The sequence below is a fragment of the Peromyscus eremicus genome, chromosome 15 (assembly GCF_949786415.1).
Source record: "Peromyscus eremicus chromosome 15, PerEre_H2_v1, whole genome shotgun sequence".
Taxonomy (NCBI): Eukaryota; Metazoa; Chordata; class Mammalia; order Rodentia; family Cricetidae; genus Peromyscus; species Peromyscus eremicus.
Window position 1 is genome coordinate 68,750,671 of NC_081431.1, and position 21,390 is coordinate 68,772,060.

Below are 21,390 nucleotides of genomic sequence, written 5' to 3' on the forward strand. Positions count from 1 at the left end.
AGAAACTGAAACAGGAGAGCTCTTGAGCATCTGAGAGAAGCAGGAAGTTGATATAGAGAGGAGAGAGCCAAGAAGGAGAGTTACTAACACTTACAGAACAGACAACTTTAAGGAGCCTGTACCTAGGGCATGCTTCAGCCATGAATTCAGGGCCAGTGGGTTACCATATCTCAAAAAAAAAAAAAAAAAAAAAAAACCAAGGCAGAAAACCAACAAGAAAATAGAGATGGCATCTGAGGAACTAGAGCCTAGGTTGACCTCAGGTTCCAAAGGGTCAGACACACACACACAAACACACACACAAATGCACTCACACACACACACACACACACACACACACACACACACATACACACAAAGAGTGCGGGATAGGGCAGAATGGATAATAGAAGATATGTTTTTCTGGCTAAAAAGACACAAAACACAATAAACACCTTAATTGGAATATTTCATATGTCTTACATTTTCCGTAATAGCAATCTGTAGAGTGTATTACGATCAATACTTTCCTGAAAACAATGATTGATTACTCTATTCTTTTTTATTTCAGATTTTTCATTATTCATTTACCGCTTCATATTTGATTTACAACATACACACTGGGTAAGTTCTTTGCTTTTCTGGGTTTTATGAGTCACAGACCAGACGTCAGTTTGCTCACGTGAAAATATTTACATCTTTTCAAGGGAAGTGTGGGAGTTGAATCCTCCAGAAGTCGAGGACTCAGTATTGCAGTATGCAGCCTGGGGTGTGCAAGGACAGCAGTTGGTAAGCATGCTTTCCCCCTGACCCTGTCCAGTGAGGCTGAATGTAAAGTCTTTACAGAACTCACTTCCGTGTACAATTTATCCTGCAATCCTTGAAGTTTTTCTAGGGTCCTCTGGATTATTTATCTTAAATAAATATTTCTTTGTTTAAATTATTTATCTTAAATAGTTTCCTAAGAGTATATCAAATGAGAATTGGGAAGTAGCTCAGTGTGCATCTGAGCAGCATGTGGACCTCAGTCTGAACTCCAGCAGCCATTAAAAAGCTGAGTGTCAGGGTATGTTCATAACCCCAGCCCTAAAAAGACAGACAGGTGGATCCTTGGAGCATCCCGGCCAGCCAGTATGGCCCACTTAGACAGTTCCACCTTCTATAGAGTATGTTTTCTAAAAAAAAACCATGGTGACTGGAAATGGCATCCAAGTTTGATCTCTGGCTTACTATATACACGTTTGTATATCCCCTGCCACCTGTGCATGTGTGTGAGCACATACACGTGTACACACACACACACACACACACACACACACACACACAACACACATGAAAGAATATATCAAATGACACTAGTAGTATTTGCTATTTGGCCAATTTAAAAAGTGTTTAGCAGCTACTAGATGATCAAACCCATAATTAATAATAAAAACAAAAAGAAATCTAGGATATTAAGCCTTACTTCCACACAATTCCCACCCCCTAGTGTTGCCAACTGTTTTGCAAAATTTATAATGAAATTCTTGTTTACTAAAGTATTGGAGGCAGTAATACTTGGCAGTCATTTGTGTACTTATATACTTATTTTGCTGTTGTTTGTCTTTTGTTTTTTCTTTTTTTTTCTGGTTTTTGAGATAAGGTCTCACATAGGTCAGTCTGGTCTTTTCAACTACCTATGTACACAAGGATGACCTTGAACATCTGATTCTCTTGCCATCACCTCCTGAATGCTGGGCTCACAGGCATATACTACCACACGTGGCTTATGAGGTGCTGGGAATCAAATACAGGGCACACCAAGTGAGCACTGTACCAACTGAGCCTCAGCCCAACCCTTAGCACTATTTTAATTTTTAAAAACTGTTTATGATTTGTGTGTGTGTGGGGGGGAGGGTACACATGCATGCCAGGTGCTGTGCACCATACTTGTGTGTAGAGGTTAGAAGATAACTTGTCCGATTCAGTTCTCTCCTTCTAGCATGTGAGTCCCAGGAATCTTCTTCAGGTCATCAGGCTTGGAGTCAAGCACGTTTAGCCAAGAACCTTCTCCAGGTCCAAGGATGTTAGTGGTTTAGTTCTTTTCTAATACAAACATGGAAGCCTATAGAGTTCTCTAAATTCTCCCTAATCCTTACCTAGTACACTTGATAATAATGCTTTTGTAAGATTTGATTTCACTTTCCACTGTGATGTCTCTTTGCAGATGGATTAAGTTGATACTTATTTTTTAACTCACGGTGGTACAGAATCAGTGCTAACATCCGCTTGTATTATTTAGAAGCATGTCTACACATTGAATGTGACCTGACCTTCATGCTTTCTGTGCTCCATACACAACTTGATGAATGTGTTGTATGGAGAATTGTGAAGCTTCCCCAGTGGATGCCTTTCTCTACTGAGCCGGTTAGAACAATCTCAGTGATTATATCCCTGTTCATATTTACTTGCTAATGATGTTGGGTGTGTGGTGTTTCTTTGGGTGCTGTCAATTTTACATGATGGAACTAAACTATGCTTTCAAGAGTAAGAGGATTTTAAAATGATAACTATATCTAAAATGGGAAATTAAATTCATGATAATTTAATCAACATGTATTTATCTTATTTACAGGCCTAAGTCTAACCTTTAAAAAGTCTTTTAATTGAGTTTAGGAACATCTAGATGTTTTAAAAATTAAAATGAATAGTTCAACATTAGCCAGATGGGCTGAAGTATGTTTCTCATTTTCTGTGCTCCTCAATTTCTTTATTAATAAAGTGAAAACATCTACATTATTATATCATCATAAAATTTTGAATAATACTATTTCCTTCAACAGGCCACGCAACATTGTTGTTTTTATAAATAATTTATTACTCCATTTATAAATTCAAGAAATCATTTCTACTAGGTTAAAAAAAATGAAATTGCACTAGCAACTTAACAAATAGGCTACAGAAAAGCAAACAGATTTCCACTGGAAAAATAAAAAAAATCTTCTCAAAGTGAGTAAGCTTGAGATGGGGTCTATTGCAGTGGCAGGTCATTTGACCTTGGTCAAGACATTAATTGGTATCTCATGTTTATCATGGCTAAAATAAAGACTTTTAGCTTTGCCTTCAAGCCTTAGTCATGTATAATACTATATTACTTTAACTTTACTTTAAAAACAAGATTTTAATAGCTTTATTTTGGTAAGCATGAGGATAACAAATACTAAGGAATAAGGTAGGTTGGAAGAAAAGGGAGGGACCCACATCATTTGTTCATTTTTTAAAAATCACAGTGTGGTACCCAGCTGTGCTATGATACATAATCACTATTACTGACAGGTAGACTTTTGTGGTGACTTGGTGGATGTATTTATTCCCTAAAATGGAAACTGAATGTAAAATGTAATGTTTGAGGCACCTGCTTAAAATGGAGAATCTGCAATTTTCTGCATTTTAGCATAGTTTAATGGATTTATGTGAAAACTAGATTCAGCAAATAAAAGGCTTACTTTAAAATATTGAGAAATGCATATGCAAGTATAATAGTCACTAAATTGTATTTCACAAATAAGTCCTGCAAAATATCCAGCATTCACTCTATTTGTTATATTAAATAGAAGACTATTTTTTTTAACTTTTATTGATCTTTGTGGATTTCCTATTGTGCATCCTGATCTCACACACCTTCCCATCCCCACCCCTCTGTCCTTGCAACCTCTATCCAAAAACAAAACAAAACAAAATGTAGATGCAGGAAGAGAACTCAGGTCCTCCAGAAAAGAAGTGCTCACTCTGAACCACTGTGCTGTCTCTCCAGCCCTTCCCTTTTATGTTCTACATGGCTTATTCCTTCATCACTGATGAAGAGCTAATAGCACCGTGCTTTTCCTCACTTGGTATTTAATACATTCGTACAGACATAAGGCTCTCCAAACAATACCTGCTATAAGTGGGTTAATTGTTAATTTTTATTGTTATTTTAAAATTATGAAAGAAATATCTTATTGAAAGAAATATTTAATTGAATTTTTGAATTCCGTGGGATTTTAAAGCCAGTAGTTTTGTGGGAACTAGACCACAGTTCTTCAGACTTTTACAAAAGCATTCTTAAAAGCCTTTTATTAAACTTTTGAAAAGAAATAAGTATTTGTCAAGGTTATATTTTTTCACATGCAAACATGAATTCAAATAAAGTAAAAGACACGAGCCAAAAATGGCTAATGGTGGATTTCATATGGCTATGACAGGCTTTGTCAATATTTGAGGCTATCAGCAAACACAGCAATGTGACTTTATGACTGATATGCCAGTGCAATACTTTAATTAGTTATGGATTCAATAAATTGAAGAGTCCTGCATTGTGTACTTACTTGGGGGTAATTAATTTCTGATCCTTGGTTTTCATTTTCTAATCTTGTTTGCTATAAAGAAAAAAACAAAATCTTGGTTATGCAGAAGACAAGAAGAGAGAGGCACATGATGTGTGTGATAAAGAGGGTTTAAGATGGTGCTTCCTTGATTAACCAGGGTCTTCCGTTGCATTACTATGATAGAAGAAATTTTGGATGTGGCCAATGTTGCCAGGAAAATACCTTGGAAGCAGCAAAAGCATACATGTTCTGGAGAAGATGGTGAATATGCACACCATTTTAGCTGCAGTAAGTATTTAATTAGAAGAAACAGTATGGGAGAAGACTCTGGAAAGACAGAGGGGACAGAAGAAGCTACAAATTTCTGTCTTCCCACGTAGGCAACCATTACACTAGCAGACATGCAATTATTCAGATGTCTAGAATCTGAAAATATGAACATCTGTAAGAAGACATAGGTATAAGCTGTAGTTAATTTTGATTGATTTCTGCTATTGCCTGGACAGAAGATCTCATGAGTGGCAGGCAGAAGTATATATGGTCTTGGAGCATGCTTCGAACATATGCGAACCAATGTGAATAATGGCATCTGAAATCCAAATGATGAAAATTTTTTCTTAGTACCAAGTGCCACTTCAGGTCTGAAGCTGCATACACCAGCATACACAGCCATCATTTCAGGCTCCTAACTACCACTATTGAAAACCCTCTCCACTGCCAAGTTAAACTTCAGGAGGGTGGAAGAGCCCTTGACTTTTAAATATTGTGCTGTTAGGTTGACAGGAGGGTCAGCTAAACATACTGGTATGTGGAAGACAGGGCTTTTAGCAGGTCATAGTACAGAACACTAAACCAAAAGGTTTGGTTATTGCCTTAAGTGGTGGATTAAAAGATAATGGCCCCCAAAAGACTTATATGTTTGAATACCTCATCTATAGTTGGTGGAACTCTTTAAGAACGATTAGAAGGTATGGTCTGTTGGAGGAAGTGTGTCATTGGAGATTGGCTTTGAGGTTTCAAAAGTCCATGTAAAGTGGATTGAATGAGAATGTCCCCATAGACTCATATATTTGAATGCTTAGTCACAGGAAGTAGCACTACTTGAGAAGAAATCAAAATTATCACTGTACAGCTGCTCTTAATACTAAGTTGTTCTGACTCGTTTTGATTCTTTATACTGGTTTTGTGTCTGTGTTCACTTTTGTATTTGATCAATTCCATCCTTCATCTTAGTCAAACTCACTGAAGACTAATAGTTTGTGGATCTTTTATGTATTTCTTGAGGCTCAATAATTTTCTCTATTCTCTTAGCTACTTTTCTTTGCTGTAATAAAATGTCATGACCAAATGCAACTTAGAGAAGAAAGGGTTAATTTTAGCATTTGATTCAAGAATGGGAGAACCCATAATGGTGAAGAAGGCGTACCAGAAGCAGGAAGCAGAGAGGTCACATTTCATCCACATGTGGGAAGCTGAGAAAGAGAATGGGAAGAGGGGCAAGCCTATAAACCCTTGAAGTCCATCCTTCGTGGTGGGCTTCTTCCTGGCAAGACTCTATAAAGATTGCATAACTTCACCAAATAGCACCCCCAACTGGGGACCAAGCATTTAAATGTATGAGCCAGTGAGAGCACATTTACACTTCAATATTATGGCATCTATTATATTTTCACTAGTTATTCCATTTGGCTCTGCTTTAAGATGTATTATTATCCTTTAGTTGCTAGTTGGGGGTTTAGATTTTTGGTTTTCTTTTTGTTGTTTTGTTTTTTTATGGTTTTTTAGGTTGTAAAACTGAATTGTTGATCCAAGATCACTTTTGTTTTCTAATGTGAGATTTAGTTGAGAGCAGGGCCTGGTGGCACACACCTGTAATCCCAACTTTGGAAGGATAAGGCAGAAGGACCAAGTGTTCAAGTTCAGCCTGAAGTACATAGTGAGACCCTCTTAAGAAAGGTATTAGTTGTGTTTGGCTTCCTCAATGAAAGTTCAAAGCTTGTGGGCTTAACAAAGAAAAATATATTTGCCTGTATTCTAAATTTCGGCAACTAAAAGATTTGAGTCTGGAAAGAAAGAGTGTTGGAGGGAAAAAAGCAGAGAGGGGTAGAGGTTGCTTGCTCCTTCTTCTTATAAGGTATCTTAGTTACTGTTTTATTGACATGAAAAAACACAATGACCAAGGCAGCTTACAAAAGAAAGCATTCAACTTGGGTCTTACAGTTCAAAGGGTGTCTATGACCATCGTGGCAGGGAACATGGCAACAGGCAGGCATAGTACTGGAGCAATAGCTAAGAACTTCTATCTTTTTCACAAGCATGAAGCAGAAAGAGAATGAAGGGAAGAGAGACACAGAGACAGATGCAGAGACAGACAGAGAGACAGAGAGAAATGGAAAGAGCAAGAGCATTACTTGGAATGGCATGTTATCATAGTCAGTGTTTTATTGCTATGAAGAGACACTGTGACAATGACAACTCTTATAAAAGAAAGCAGTTATTTGGGGCTTGTTTAGAGTTTCAGAGGTTTAGTCCATCATCATCATGGAAGGAAGCATGGTGGCACACTGGCTGACATGATGCTGGAGAAGCAGCTGAGATTCTACATTTGGATCCACAGGCAGCAGGAAGAGACAGGATACTAGGCCTGACACTATGACACATTTCCTCCAACAAGGAACAGGAATTACAGACAATTGTAAACTAGATTGTTGGGTGCTGGGAACTGAAAGTGTGTCCTCTGGTAGAGAAGCCAGTGCTTGTAATTGCTGAGTCATCTCTTCAAACCCTTGGGGGATTTTCTTGATGACTAATTGACTCATCCACTGTTGGTGTCACCATTCCCTGGGCTCAGGTCTCAACCTTGTAAGAGTGAAGGAATTTGAACTCTAGAGGCACTTAGACCAAGAAGTTCACATTGTGAGGAAGGAGTCTAGCCTGAGCTGATAGCACAGTTCCTAGAGGAAAATGCCTTGGAAGTATGTTTTAGAGTTGAGTAGCCCAAATTTGTGTTTCTGGACTGTTAAGAGATTCTCAGATATAGAAAGAAATAGAAAAGAGATACATAGACATGTACTTTTAAAATGTTGTTAATGTATGTGTTTGCATATTTGTTTGTATGTGCATGTATAACATGAATGCACAGGGAGATATAAACCTAAGATATAGTTCTTAAGGTGCTGTCTACCTTTTAATCTGTATATCTATTTACTTACCTATATATCTATTTATGTATTTTGAGACTAAGTCTTTCACTGACCTAGACCTCATCAAGTAGTCTAGACTGGTTATCTAGCAAGCCCCAGGTATCCTCCTGTTTCCACATTCCTAACACTGGTGTTACTTCTACCATGCCCAGGTCTGTACCTGAGTGCTGAGGATTGAACTTGGATTCTGGTACTCCAGCACTTTACTGACCCAACCATCTCCCCAGTCCCTTGTTAATATTTTGAATATCAGAAAATGGCAACTTTGATCTATCCCTTACAAATGTGAAATGGCAAAAGGAACAAAATTGAATAATTAATCCAAAACATATCATATCTTCAGACTGACACCAGAAATAAGACTATGGTGTCCCAGCTCGATTACAAGTCTATCACATTTTCTGTAATTTATAATTAACCATTGGATTATTTAGAAATAATGAAGAAAGTAAAATAATCTTTTTTTTTCATTGTTTTTCTACCATACACTGAAAGCTCTCTGGTCTCTCTTATTATATTCTATCCCTCATGTGAATTTAAATAGTTAATTGAAGGTGTTTCAGCAACATAGTTTTTATATTTGTAAATCAAGGTCATATGTAATTCAATGCACTCATATTTTGCATAGCTGCCACTAAGCAAGCCATTTAGTTAGGACAACCATGAAAATGATAACTAGTGAACATTTAATATCAGCTCTTTCCATTTCATTGTAGCTCTTGCATAACTGTTATTCCTGCATCTGACTTAAAGAGGTTCTTGCATAATGATGTCAAGACCAGGGCAGTCAGCTGTCTAAACAATAACTTAAGAATATAGTTTGCAAGATGCAATTGCTTATTATATACAGTCCCTGGGGTGAAAAGAATTCAATTTGGAATAATTCAGCATTTTAATAAGTTAGTTGGTTTTTGAGAAATGGCATGCAGATAACTCCTTGAGGGACCCACTGTCTGTGTCGTTGTCAGGATCCTTCCCTCAGGAGTGACTCCAGGTGTCATTCAGACTGGGAGCTTCTTCCCAACAAGGAAAATACAACTGTGAGAAAACATTCATACTTAATGATGTCACTGATAAGTCACAGCCTTTTCTCTCGTTTTTAAAATTTTTTCTTTGTTAGTATACAGAGTAAAGGGCTTAATTTGGTAGCAATGTGGGGAGAGCAGTGGGGAGGAGAATTAAAAAGAACAAAGAATGCATGAAAAATGCCATTTTAAGACTACTGGTTCATATGCTAAAAGAGAGAACACTAAAAAATAGGGTGGATGCATTCTATCTAGGAGAAGAAAGGGTGTCAAGTAGAGGTGGGAAGAGGCATGGAGGAAGCTGGTCAGGAGTGGAACAGTGAAAGAGAACAAACCACAATGTCAATAAGACATTGCTGCCGTAATTAAATGTATGTGAGTCATTTTGCCTATAGCTGGGTATGTGTACCACATGCATGGCTATTGCCTGCAGAGGCCAGAAGTGGGCATCTTATCCCACAGAAATGTAGTTAGAAACAGGAGCTTCCATGTGAGTGCTGGGATCCAGACCCAGATCCTCTACAAAGGCAGCCAGTGCTCTTAATCTTCAATCCTCCATGATTTCTTCCAAGTCATTCAAGAATGAGTATTTTCTAGTCTCCATGTATTAGTTCTCTTTTCTGGAATTATCTTATTATTGACTTCTAATTTAACTGATAAGATAGAAGAGATTACTTGTGCCTTTAGTATTGTGTAAGGCTTGATGTGTGGGGTACGCTGTGGTTTACTTTGGAGAAGCTTTCACCAGCTGCTGAGAAGATGGTAGATTTTCTTTCTCTTAGGTGGGATGTTCTGTAGACATCTTCTAAGATGACCTTATCTGTGATGTCATCTAGTGTTGAAGTTTCCTGATCGATTTCAATTTGGATGATTCAGAGAGGAGAGTAGGACATAAAACGTCCCCACTCTTATTGTATCAGGATCTATCTGACCTTTTATGCTCACTAGTGTGTTTTTCATGACATAGAAAAATAAAATGAATTACATGGAAAAATCTACAAATTGATAACTTACTAGAAAAATTTAAAAATATTAATAATATTCAGAAATTTACAAATCGATGATTTTAGCTGATATGAAAACACTTTTTTGGGGGGAAATATGGGAAACAACTGAGGCTGCAAATAATGTGATCAACACAGCCAACATGAAATAACTGGCATTTATAGAAGCCAGTACCTCTAGAAAGAAAAGAGAGCAAAACAACAAAGAACCAAAGAAACCTCTTCCTCAAGATTTATACAGTACAACAATTTTATGGGCTCACAATAGGCTGTTGAACAAATATCATTATATATGAAAGAACTGAAATTATGAAGAATGTGATCTATGACCATGAGTGAATTAAGTTAGAAGTGAAAACCACCAATATTATATGCATATATTTTTAGTGAGCTAAAATTATACTAGACTAAAAAAATACGTGCATCATCAAGTATGGTGACTCACACCTATAATCCCAATATTTGAGAGTCTGGGGCAGTAGGATTACAAGAAATTTGAAGTTAGCCTGGTATGTATATTTAGTTTAAAGCAAGCCAAATCTACAGAATGAAACCTTGTCTAAAAAAAAATTACAAATTAAATCATGTATTACACAGAAATTCCAAGTCCTGTTGCTATGTCTTACCTATGCTTAAAATATACAACAAGCAAATCCATTGATGTTATTTATAATTTAAGATGCAGCAGAATGATGGATATCAAATCAAAACATGAAATCCCAAATTGCTTCTTGATAATATTGGTTATAAAACTAAGGGTGAGAGGAAATTCCAGAATAGAGAAAAGTCTGACAAATCACACACACACACACACACACACACACACACACACACACACACACACACACATTTGTCCACGTACATATACACATATACAATATGCACGTGCAAGCAAAGCACATGGAAGCATGCATGGAGACTCAAAACTATATACATAGACACACAGATACATCCACATATACACATGCACACACAAAGATATACAATAAACATACATTCACAGACACATGGATAGTGTGTGCACAGAGATAAACATACAAATATACACATAAATATAGATGAATATGCACGTAATCACAATCACACAGACACACACACGAATATACACAAAACCAGACATATCTGAGAAGGTGAGAAAACTGACTGACAAATGTCTGGCAAGCTGTGAGCCCTGGCTTCTGGTGTTTTGTGTTTGTTTTGATCCAAAGGGCAGCTGTAGTCAAGGTGGTGGCCAACAGGAAAACACACTGACCTTCAGGAAGCAGCATGAGGAACAGTCTTGTGTGAGTTCCTACAGAGCGTGAGAGGGAAGGCTGGGAAATGAGATAAGACATGAAGGAAAGGATGTAGGAAATTCAGTCATATCTCTGGCTCAACCTCACCTGCAAGTGTGTGCATTTCAGCTACACTCTGCAGAGCTATGGTTGTAACTAGCAACTATAAGAGTCAGAAAAGCAAATGCATTGCAAATGGAAATTCAGGGTTAATTAGTTTAGAAATATATTTTCTGTGTTTCTCTCTCATATGATATATTTTCTTTTGTATATATGTGTGTGGTGCCTATGTGTGTATGTGTTCATGTATACATGTATAAGAGCACATGTGTATGCACATCTGTCTGCATGTGTTTGGAAGCCAAATGTTGACTTCAGGAATCTTCATCAGTTGATCTCCATCTTATTTGAGACAGTCTCTAACTAAACCTGGAACTCACCAATTCAACCAGACTGATGGCCAGTAAGCCCCAGGGATCCTCCTGTCTCTGCCTCCCCAGCCCTGGAATTATGGACACATGCTTCTGTGTTTGCTATAATATATGTGGATGCTGTGGGTCTAACCTGGATACATGATTAGTAAGCACTTTAAAGATAAACCACCTTCCCAACTCCTATAATAACTTTTATGTACATAAAACAGTAAGAACAAGGAAATAGGGCAATTTTGGAATTGCAGAGCCAGCTGGGATCATCAGAACAGCAACAACAGAATACAAAGAACATAGACCAATAACCAGCAGTTGTTCTGAGGAACCATGAGAGGTTTGGAAACAAGAAGAGCTAGAGTCTGGGGAATAATAGGAAAGCTAGAGCAGGTGTGGCATGTGATAACTGGAGTCTGGGGAGAGGACAGAAAGACCAAGAGGAAGTATCTGAAGGAATAAGAGAAAGAAATTCCAAAATTTCATCTAAGTCAAAAACATGTATTAGCAAGATGCCCGTTGGGCCACAAACATAATAAATTCACAGGAAGCCACCAACTGGACTTATGAAAACTGCTCAGAACTGAAGAGGTAAGGATGAAGTGCTGCAATGGATAGGGGAATAAGACCAATATACCTAGTGACAAGAGTCCAAAGTCTGTGGAGTTCTTCACAGACATGGAAGCGGGTCATCATAAAGAAAGCTTCTGGCTGAAAAGACATGGAAGACCCATCCCACAAGATTTTGCTCTTGTAACAATCTTCAATGTTTCTTTGCTTCTGCTGATCTGAATTATCCATCCTGTCAGTTTGAGGAAAAGTGACACCAGAGAACTCACATCTTCAGGACACAAAGATGAACACAGAAAATGGTACAAAAATTAAATAACTGTAAATTGCTCAATTTCCTCTTTCTGTATGAAACATATTAATGTTAAAACCAAAAATGATAATATACAGGCTGCAGAGATGTCCCAGTTGGCAAAGTGCTTGACTTGCAAATGTGAGGGCATGAATTAGATTATTCTGAACCCATGTTAAAATGTGGGTGTAGTGGAAAGTATTTGTAATCTCAGTGATGTTGGGGTGTGATGTGGAGCAGGTGGATCCCTGGAGGATGGCTTAGCCTACTTGGCAAAGGTGCAGGCCAATGTGAGACCTGTCTCAACAGGTGTATTGGTAACTGAGGAATGATACCCAAGATTGTCTTGTCATGTGTACATGTGTGCATACACACACACACACACACACACACACACACACACACACACACACTTGTATCCCCATATACCTATGTACTCTATCTCTATGCACACATACAAATATACTCACTCACACAAACACAAACTCATAGATACATGTACACATATACACCACACGTATATGTCTAAGCAAAATGCTAGGATCTGTAATCTGTATGTGTGTTTGTGTGTGTGTGTGTGTGTGTGTGTGTGTGTGTGTGTGTGATGTATCTGTATGTGTGTGGTATAGACAGTAACTATTACCATAAATGTGTTTTATCATTTTACAGCAGAAAATTATGAATTTGCAATCCTTCTACATTTTTTGCCTGAGTTAAATTTATTTATACAGGGCTCTGCAGATTGTAAGCTAACTTACAAAAATTAGGTTACATGGTAAAAAAAAAACTGAGAATTTATGGTATGTGTTAGATATGATAATTCTTGTCCAACAATAGATAGAATAATAAATTCATAAATTATTTTATATATTTGTTATTCCCAATACACTTGAAGAGCTGAAGCAACTTGTGAAAGGTCTTCCTAAAAGATTAATGATGCCAAATCATTTCAATTTTTTTCTACAATTTTCTGTGAACTTTTGAGGTATTGGGATTTTCTTGACTTTATTCATAAAAGTTAAGTTGTATTCTCTTGGTAGCTAATCTTCTTTTAATTATGCAGCTAATAAAATATTTACTAAGTAATTCAGTGTTTCTGGTACTTCGTGTTACTTTAAAAGGTCATGACCTTCAAGAATTCAGTTAATAAAGTGTGGAACTGATTCCCTGTAAAGAAATAAACCAAGAACTTGAGTTTTTTCTAAAAAGAAAACAAGTTTGTTGTTAGAATTTATGTGTTGTTTACTCTGTTGAATCCAGTTGAAGTGAAATTAAAGAGTTGCTTACATACCTAACAATCTCAAAGCAAGGATGAGGGAGTTGGCTCAGTGGGTAAAAATGTTTGCTCTGCATGCTTGAGGACCTGGGTTTGAATCCCCAGCACTCATGTAAAAAGTGTGGCTGTGTGAACCTGTCACACCAATGCTGGTGAGGGTAGTGTTTTTCATTTCAAGTTTTCCTCTTTTCCTTTTTCATTTTGAGATTTCCCTCAGTTTGGATTTTCTTTATTGATTCTATTTCCATTTTCATGTCTTGAATTGTTTTCTTCATCTCATTCCACTGTTTGAGTTTTCATAAATGGTTTGATCCATAACCTCTTTAAGGTACTTGAGTATATTCCTCACAGCTGTTTTGAAGTTCTTGTCTTGTGCTTCAGCTACATTGCAAATCTGAGAGCCTACTGTAGTGGGGTTCCTGGGCTCTAGTGGAGATGCATTGTCCTGGTTGTTATTGTGGTTTTTATGCTGGCGTCTAGGCATCTGGGTTTGAGATGATTACAATTTTAGGTGCTGATATCTGGCCTTGTCTTCATTGGGTGGGTGTTTTAAAACTTGTTCTCTGTTCCCTCTGCTCTTGAGGAGAGCGTGGTAGCTGTGGGTTACCTGGTAGGGAATGCCTGGTAGGATCCTGCCAGGTATGGGCACAGGAGGTCCAGGTAGAAAGTGTTTCTAGGTATTGGGAGCTGACACTAAGGAACAGGGATGGGCTATTGCAGCTGAAGAGTCCACAGGAGGGAAGAAAGCTGGGTAAAGGGCAGAGAAATAGGAGAGACAGGAGGTCTGCTGCAAAGCTGGGGCTAAGGCTGGGGATTGGAATTGGAGCAGAAGACAGAGAGTCAAGACCTCCTACCTGATCCCCCTGCTAGCAGAATGGCGTGGCTGTGACCTGCCTCGGGGTTCCCAGGTGGAGAGTGCCTTAAGGAGATGTGGTTGAGATGAAGGGGGTGGAGTAGAAAGGCTGTAGGAGATCCATATGGGAGTCCACTGGGAATTGGGGACAGAGAAATGGGGGCATAACAGATGGTGGGCAACAAAGCAGCGATTAAGACTGGGGTATTGGAATGTGACCACATTGGGGGAGTGAAGATGCCCTAGCTAATAGAAGGTTTCTTAATTTGGGTTAGAAATGAACGTCTACTTCTTTGGAGAAGGGAAAGAGTTATTCTTTTTAAAAGTTATTTGCAAAGACTGTGTGGGAAGATTGAATATAAATTCGAATACATAGTAATACTATTAGTGATAAGGGCTGAGGGAATCTCTGGCCTTACAAGCACGTGCTAATGTAAAACAAACTTGAACACACACACACACACACACACACACACACACACACACACACAGAGAGAGAGAGAGAGAGAGAAAGAGAGAGAGAGAGAGACAGAGAGAGACAGAGAGAGAGACAGAGAGACAGAGAGACAGAGAGACAGAGAGAGAGAGAGAATTGTTGCCATTAACAATTGGTTCTATGCTGCTTTGCTGTCACTATAATAAGACTGGCTTAAACTTACCATTGATCAAGTCAACTTTCCCAACTCTTTCACTGCGTTCACTGACCAGCCCTGTACTACCCACCATACTTAGGTTCTCTTCTTTATGCTTCTTCCATCTTTGCCACAGTGGAATTCTGCTGTGGCTTTAGAGTGTCCTTACCCAGCAGCCCACTTAAAATTGCCACTTACCATCTTATACCTCAAGATGCTCATCCTCTGTGGTTGTGAGTTAACTGAGGTGGGTCCTGGGAACTGAACTCAGGACTTTTGTGAGAGTAGCAATTGCTGCTCTTAACCACTGAACCAGGTCTTTACCTCCTAATTTTGCATTTTTGTTACTCTTCTCTTTTGTTTCTTCTAACATAATAGCATTATAAACATCAAATTTAGGGAAGAGCACTCAACTCCTACAAAAGGCTGGTGGGAAATGCAGCCATAACAGAGTATACGGTCTTTCTCTGCTTTATCTTCACCTGTAACATAAGAAGACCCACCTGGAAAGACCTTGGAACATTTGGTTGGAGATTTCCTTCTGCCTGGGTTGTTACTCTCACGATATAATTGGGATGGCTGCCATCTTCTTTCACTTTCTGTTTTTCTACTGTACAAACAAGTCTAGAAAATGTTTTCAGATTAATTAAAATGGAAGAGGAATGTTCTAAAATTGTGGTGAGAGTCAGAGAATTTTCTTTATCTGTTTATCTCCAATGCTAGATGAATAACTTCCTTGTAAATTTTGTTGGAAGGTTTTTGCTGACTGGGAGAAGTCACAGTCTCCTCACCACCTGGCAGCTTATCTCAATAGCTCAGCAACACGGGGCTCCCTCCCTCCAGCAGAACGTTCTGCCTCTACCTGCCCTTATCTGGAGAATGTCGAGGAATGACCTTATCTGAAAGCTGTCTCGAAACTAGATGCCTGTCTATAAACTAGATGCTTGTCTCTAAACAAGATGCCTAACTAATCTTTAGCTTCAACTCTGGCACAGATCCCTGCTAGAAGGCTCCCTTGCTGCACACATGCTAACAAAGACTGGTGCTAGGAGTCTTATAGTAGGAGGATGCCACATAATACAAATTAGGGTTTATTCCCAGGCTTCCCAATCCTATACATTCATTATCCTCTGGCGTAAGCTGAACTGACTCACCCAAGTCTATCTCCCAGAAGGCTGTCTTTGTTCGTACTCAAGGGCTGTGTACAAAGCTTTCTCTTGCCGCTACTGCCTCTTGTCCTCTTGACCTGGTGGCTGAGAAGGAAAGAGGATCCCCCACAAGTTTTCAGATGGACCTCATCTTCAGAACAATATTCCCCAGGCTTAATATACAGTTGTTACTACGGATCTCAGTTGGAAGGAAGTTTCCATTGGAAAGCACTTGCCATGCAACCATAAAGAACTGAGTTCAATCCCCAGAACACACACACACACACACACACACACACACACACACACACATATATATATATATGTATATATATATAATATTTATATATAATATATATATATAAATATATATAAACAAACAAAACAACATAAAAACAAGTATGGGGGGCTCAAGTTTGTAATCCCAACACTGGGGAGGTGGACACAGGTGAATATCTGAGGCTTATTGGCCAATTAGCCTGGCCAATCTGTGGGCTTCAGATTAGTAAGAGACAGTCTCAAAAGTAATAAGGTGGAGAAGCATTTGAGGTGGACATTGACCCTTTGGCTTCCACAAGCATGTCCACACATACAAGTGAATGCCCTCCCTGATACACATACTAAAAGGAAGGGGTGTGTCAGGTAAGGAGATGGCCTAGCCTGTGATGTTCTTGCTATGTGACTGTGAAGAGCTAAGTTGAATTTTCAGAAGCCACAGGCAAAAACTGGCTTATAATCCCAGCACTAGGGAGCTAGAGGCAAGAGGATCCCTGGGGCTTTCTGACCAGCCACCCTAGCCTACTTGGTGAATTCCAAATGAGTGAGAAATCCTATCTCAAAAATGAAGTGTTAGCCTCTAGGGAATGACAGCTAAGGATGTCTGCTGGCCTCCACATTGCAGGAGTGCACAAGTATATTCTCTCTCTCTCTCTCTCTCTCTCTCTCTCTCTCTCTCTCTCTCTCTCACACACACACACACACACACACACACACACACACACACCTACACACCAGCACATACACACTTAGAGAGAAAGTGTCTTCTTCTTCTCCTCCTCCTCCTTCCGCTTCCTCTCCTTGTCCTCCTTCATCCATTTCTCTCCCATTCTCCAGTAACACTTTCATGTATCCAGCCTGCCCACGTTCAGTCTCTGACAAAATGTATTTGCCTTTATATCTGTCCTCCATCCCTTCTTATTTTCTGTCTACTATGCTGTCTTACAGAATCCCCTCAGCTACCTTCCTCAGGTTCTTCCTCTACATGAAAACTCTGCCCAGCACCATCTCGGGGACTTGTAAACCAGCTTCCTCCTCATGCCTCATCCATAATCTTTTTTCTGACTCTGCCACCCTTGACCACATCCTCACCTTCTTTTGTCCTATATTGAGAATTCAGTGACACTTTCTGTTTTATTTTATGGTAAAAATATTACACTTTTTCAAAAGTAAAATTTAAAGTCTTTATCTTTCTTATAATAAAAATTAAATTTGCAACCACAGATTTTATGGTTGGAGCTTGGGCTCTGGCACCCTAACAAGCCAGGCCAGGTCACCCATAATCAATAGGCCAATTAAAAATGTAATAGTGGCCGGGCGGTGGTGGCGCACGCCTTTAATCCCAGCACTCGGGAGGCAGAGCCAGGCGGATCTCTGTGAGTTCGAGGCCAGCCTGGACTACCAAGTGAGTTCCAGGAAAGGCGCAAAGCTACACAGAGAAACCCTGTCTCAAAAAAAAAAATGTAATAATGAAAATCACAAAAAGGAGATTTATTCAATGTGGCCAGATTGGGAAGATGTACAAAAATATCCAGTGACTCCCCAAGTCTGTTTTTCAGGGTCCTGACATAAGGTTTTATTTAAATATAGGACTAAACATTCAAAATATGGTCCCACCCAACACTGACCCATCACTGTCTCAGCTCCAGTCCCTCCTGCTTGTGCTCTGACAAGCTGTCAGACTGTGTGAAATCTCTTCCAGGAAATAGTCTCCCCCTCTGGCTACACCAGGGTTCAGCATTAGATTCCTACGGAAATTCCATGTCTTGAGAGCCATGATTGCAACAGTCTGCTAACCATAGGGAGGAACACAAATATCCATTAGAATGTCTTCTTTCCTACTGGGACACTTACAAATGAATGCTTCAGCAACAGGGCCATGGTGTGGTGGCTGTTGCCTTTCTGACTTGCAACCACTGAGACGCAGCGAGATTCAGAGTAAAGGGGGCACCTCTGAGTCATTAAGCCTCCATGTACACCCCTTCCATGGTTTTCTTTCTTCTTTCCACTTTAGACATTCTTCATCACAGGCTTAAAAATAGTTTGCCCACATGCCAAACATACCTTACATGTTTCTATAATTAATAGAATATTTACCACATCATTGATTATTATCAATTAATGAAAGTACCATTTTACCAGGAAGTCTAACTAATCTGCCTAAGTTAGTTTTTTTTTTTTCATTCTATGTGTCAATGTTGCCTCTAAGCAATAAACAAGTAAAACAGAGATATGTAAACTTCTCTTAGCTTATATCTTATAATAGCAAGTAGATGGAATTTACTAAAGCAGAAGATAACTTATGGTGGATTGAAACAGATTCTCCCAGAAGTTCATTTTGCCAAGAATTTCTGCTCAAGCATTACTCCTTTATTTCTTTTACTTTTGCATTATACAGAGTTGTTTAGAACCATTTTCAGACAATTATTTGTTATACTTTAAACATGCCCTAACTAAAACCCAAGCAGATGGACATTTATTTATTTATTTATTACTTTTTTTTTCAAACAGGCTAGCCTCAGACTCACAGAGATCTACCTGCTTCTGCCTTCTGAGTGCTAGGATTAAAGGTGGGCACCATCACACCAACCCTCAATTTTTTTTTTTAATTAAACCATTTGAAGTGGGGAGACCCAATTTTAATCCAGATTGGTCGAGTTGGGAAGATACACTTCTAATTGGAACCATACTTTCTGGTGGCAGGGTATATAAAGGAGAAGGAAGAAGGAAGCTAGCTCTGTTTGTCCACTTTGCCTCACTCTCACTGGCAAGTCCACTCTTTCACTGGCATTAGAGCCTACTTCTTCAGGATTCCAGGGTATACTGAATACCAGCTGAGACTTACAATCTTGTGGACTGAGCAACTACTGGATTCTTGGATCTTCTGTTGGTAGAGAGCCATCGTTGGACTAGTTGGACCACAGCCTGTAATACATTCTAATAAATTTCATATATATTTAATATATCTGCATATATATATATATATATATCCATTCTATAAGTTCTGTTCCAATGGAGAACCCTAATCAATAATCAGAGATTTCTGGATTAAATTACCTCTTCCATGATTTTTTGCTATCAGAAAATTATTATGGTATGTCATATCATAGTAATGCTTATATCACAGGTAGAATCTATTTAGTTTTTATCATAATAGACAAATACAAGTACAAGGGACAAGCCACTCTAGAGAACCTCACAGGGGAAACAAAAGAATATTCAACTTAGTTTATACTGAACGATCAAATTTGCTTAAATTTAAATAACAGCCACACTCAACTTGTTGTTTGATACTTTATATGTGTTCTAAGGAATAAAGCTTTCATGGAAATCAGAGAGTGGAGCTAGGCACTAGTTAACGATAGAGGACAGGTAGTGGTGGCACACACCTTTAATCTCAGCCCTTGGGAGGAGGAAGCAGGAGTTCAAGACCACTCTGGGCTACACGAGATGGAACCAGTCTAAAAAAGAAACAGCTGTCTCTGTGGGTTTCCCCACCATGATCTTGACCCCTTTGCTTCTATAATCTCTCTTCCCTCTCTTCCACTGAGTTCTGGGAGCTCCACCTAGTGATTAGCTGTGGATCTCTGCATCTGCTTCCATCAGTTACTGGATGAAGATTCTATAATAACAATTAGAGTAGTCATCAATCTGATTACAGGGGAAGGCCAGTTCAGAGACTCTCTCCACTATTGCTTGGAGTATTAGCTGGAGTCATCCCTGTGGGCTCCTGGGAATTTCCCTACCACCATGTTTCTCCCTAATCCCATAATGGTTCTTTCTATTAAGATATCTCTCTCATTGCTCTCTCTCTCTGGCCCTCCCCCAACTCGACCATCTAGTTTCCTCATGTTCTCTAGCCACCTCCCCTTATCTCCTCCCCCACACTTCCAATTTACTCAGGAGATCTCATCTACTCCCCCTAGTTGGAGTTCACTGACTCTGGACTGGTAGCTGGGGAACCTGCATGGGACCCAACTAGGCCTTGTGAATGTGGGTGACAGTGGTGTGGATTGGGCAGTTTGTGAGGCCACTGGCAGTGGGACCATGATTTACCCCTAGTGTATGAACTGGCTTTTTGGAGCCCATTCCCCATGGAGGGATACCTAACTCAACCTTGATACAGGGGGAGGGCCTCGGTCCTGACTTAACTTGATCTGCCAGACTTCAGTTGACTCCCCATGGGAGCTTACCCTGAGGAGTGGATGGGGGGTAGGGTAGGAGGAAGGTGGTGGAAGTGAATGGGAGGAGGGAAGGGAGGGGGAACTGTGGTTGGTATATAAAATGGAAAAACTTTTAAATAAAATAAAATAAAAGAGAAACAGAGCCAGGTGGTGGTGGCTCACACCTTTGATTCCAGCACCTGAGATCTCATGTTTTTGATCCCAGCACGTGGAAGGTGCATGGCTTTAATCCCAGCACAAGGGAAGTGGAGACAGGAATATAAGGCAGGCGGAGACAGGATCCCATCCTCATTTGGTCTGAGAATTCGTAGAAACAGGATGCCCTGTTTGGTCTGAGATTTCTTAGAGGTAAGCCTAGTGGCTGGCTGCTCTGCTTCTCTGATCGTTCAGCTTTTACCTTGATATGACTCTGGGTTTTTATTGTTAAGACTAAATAAATTCATGCTTCATCAACTCATCATTGGTTCAGTTACATTTAAGCTCACAAAACAATAGGAAAATAAACAATATAATTTGTGGGTTTAGAATTTCCATGACTGAGCCTAACATTCTATGGTTATTTTTACAGGTATCCAGTCATTTTGAAAGCTATACTAAAAGAAGTATTTGAATGTTTCTGCTCTGCAATAAAAGCAAAATTTAAAACCTTGCTTCATTTGTGGCCAAGGATGACTTGAAATTGCAGGAAGTAGAGTAAAGAGTGTGGAGGAGTGGGAGAAATGTGCATGGGAGATAGCCAAGCCTGGTTCCACTTTCTGCATTTTTCAATTTGTTTTCTTATCAGCATGCCCATAAACTGGAAAGCATTAGGCTCAAACTCACTGATAAGCATATGAGAATTTCTTCCAGTCGTCTCCACCCTCTGTAGTGGAAACTCTTATTTTAAGAGTTTTGGGCTTCCTA

General features: G+C 39.2%; 1 protein-coding gene across 1 annotated transcript in view; it reads left to right on the plus strand.

Annotated features, from left to right (window-relative positions):
* The first annotated feature begins 553 nt into the window (after positions 1–553).
* Dpp10 (dipeptidyl peptidase like 10) overlaps positions 554–21,390 on the plus strand; it is a 143,325-nt gene continuing 122,488 nt past the window's right edge. The window contains exons 1-2 of the mRNA XM_059280624.1: positions 554–603; positions 687–768. The gene's annotated coding sequence lies outside the window, so the exon portion shown is untranslated. The remainder of the gene's footprint in view (positions 604–686; positions 769–21,390) is intronic.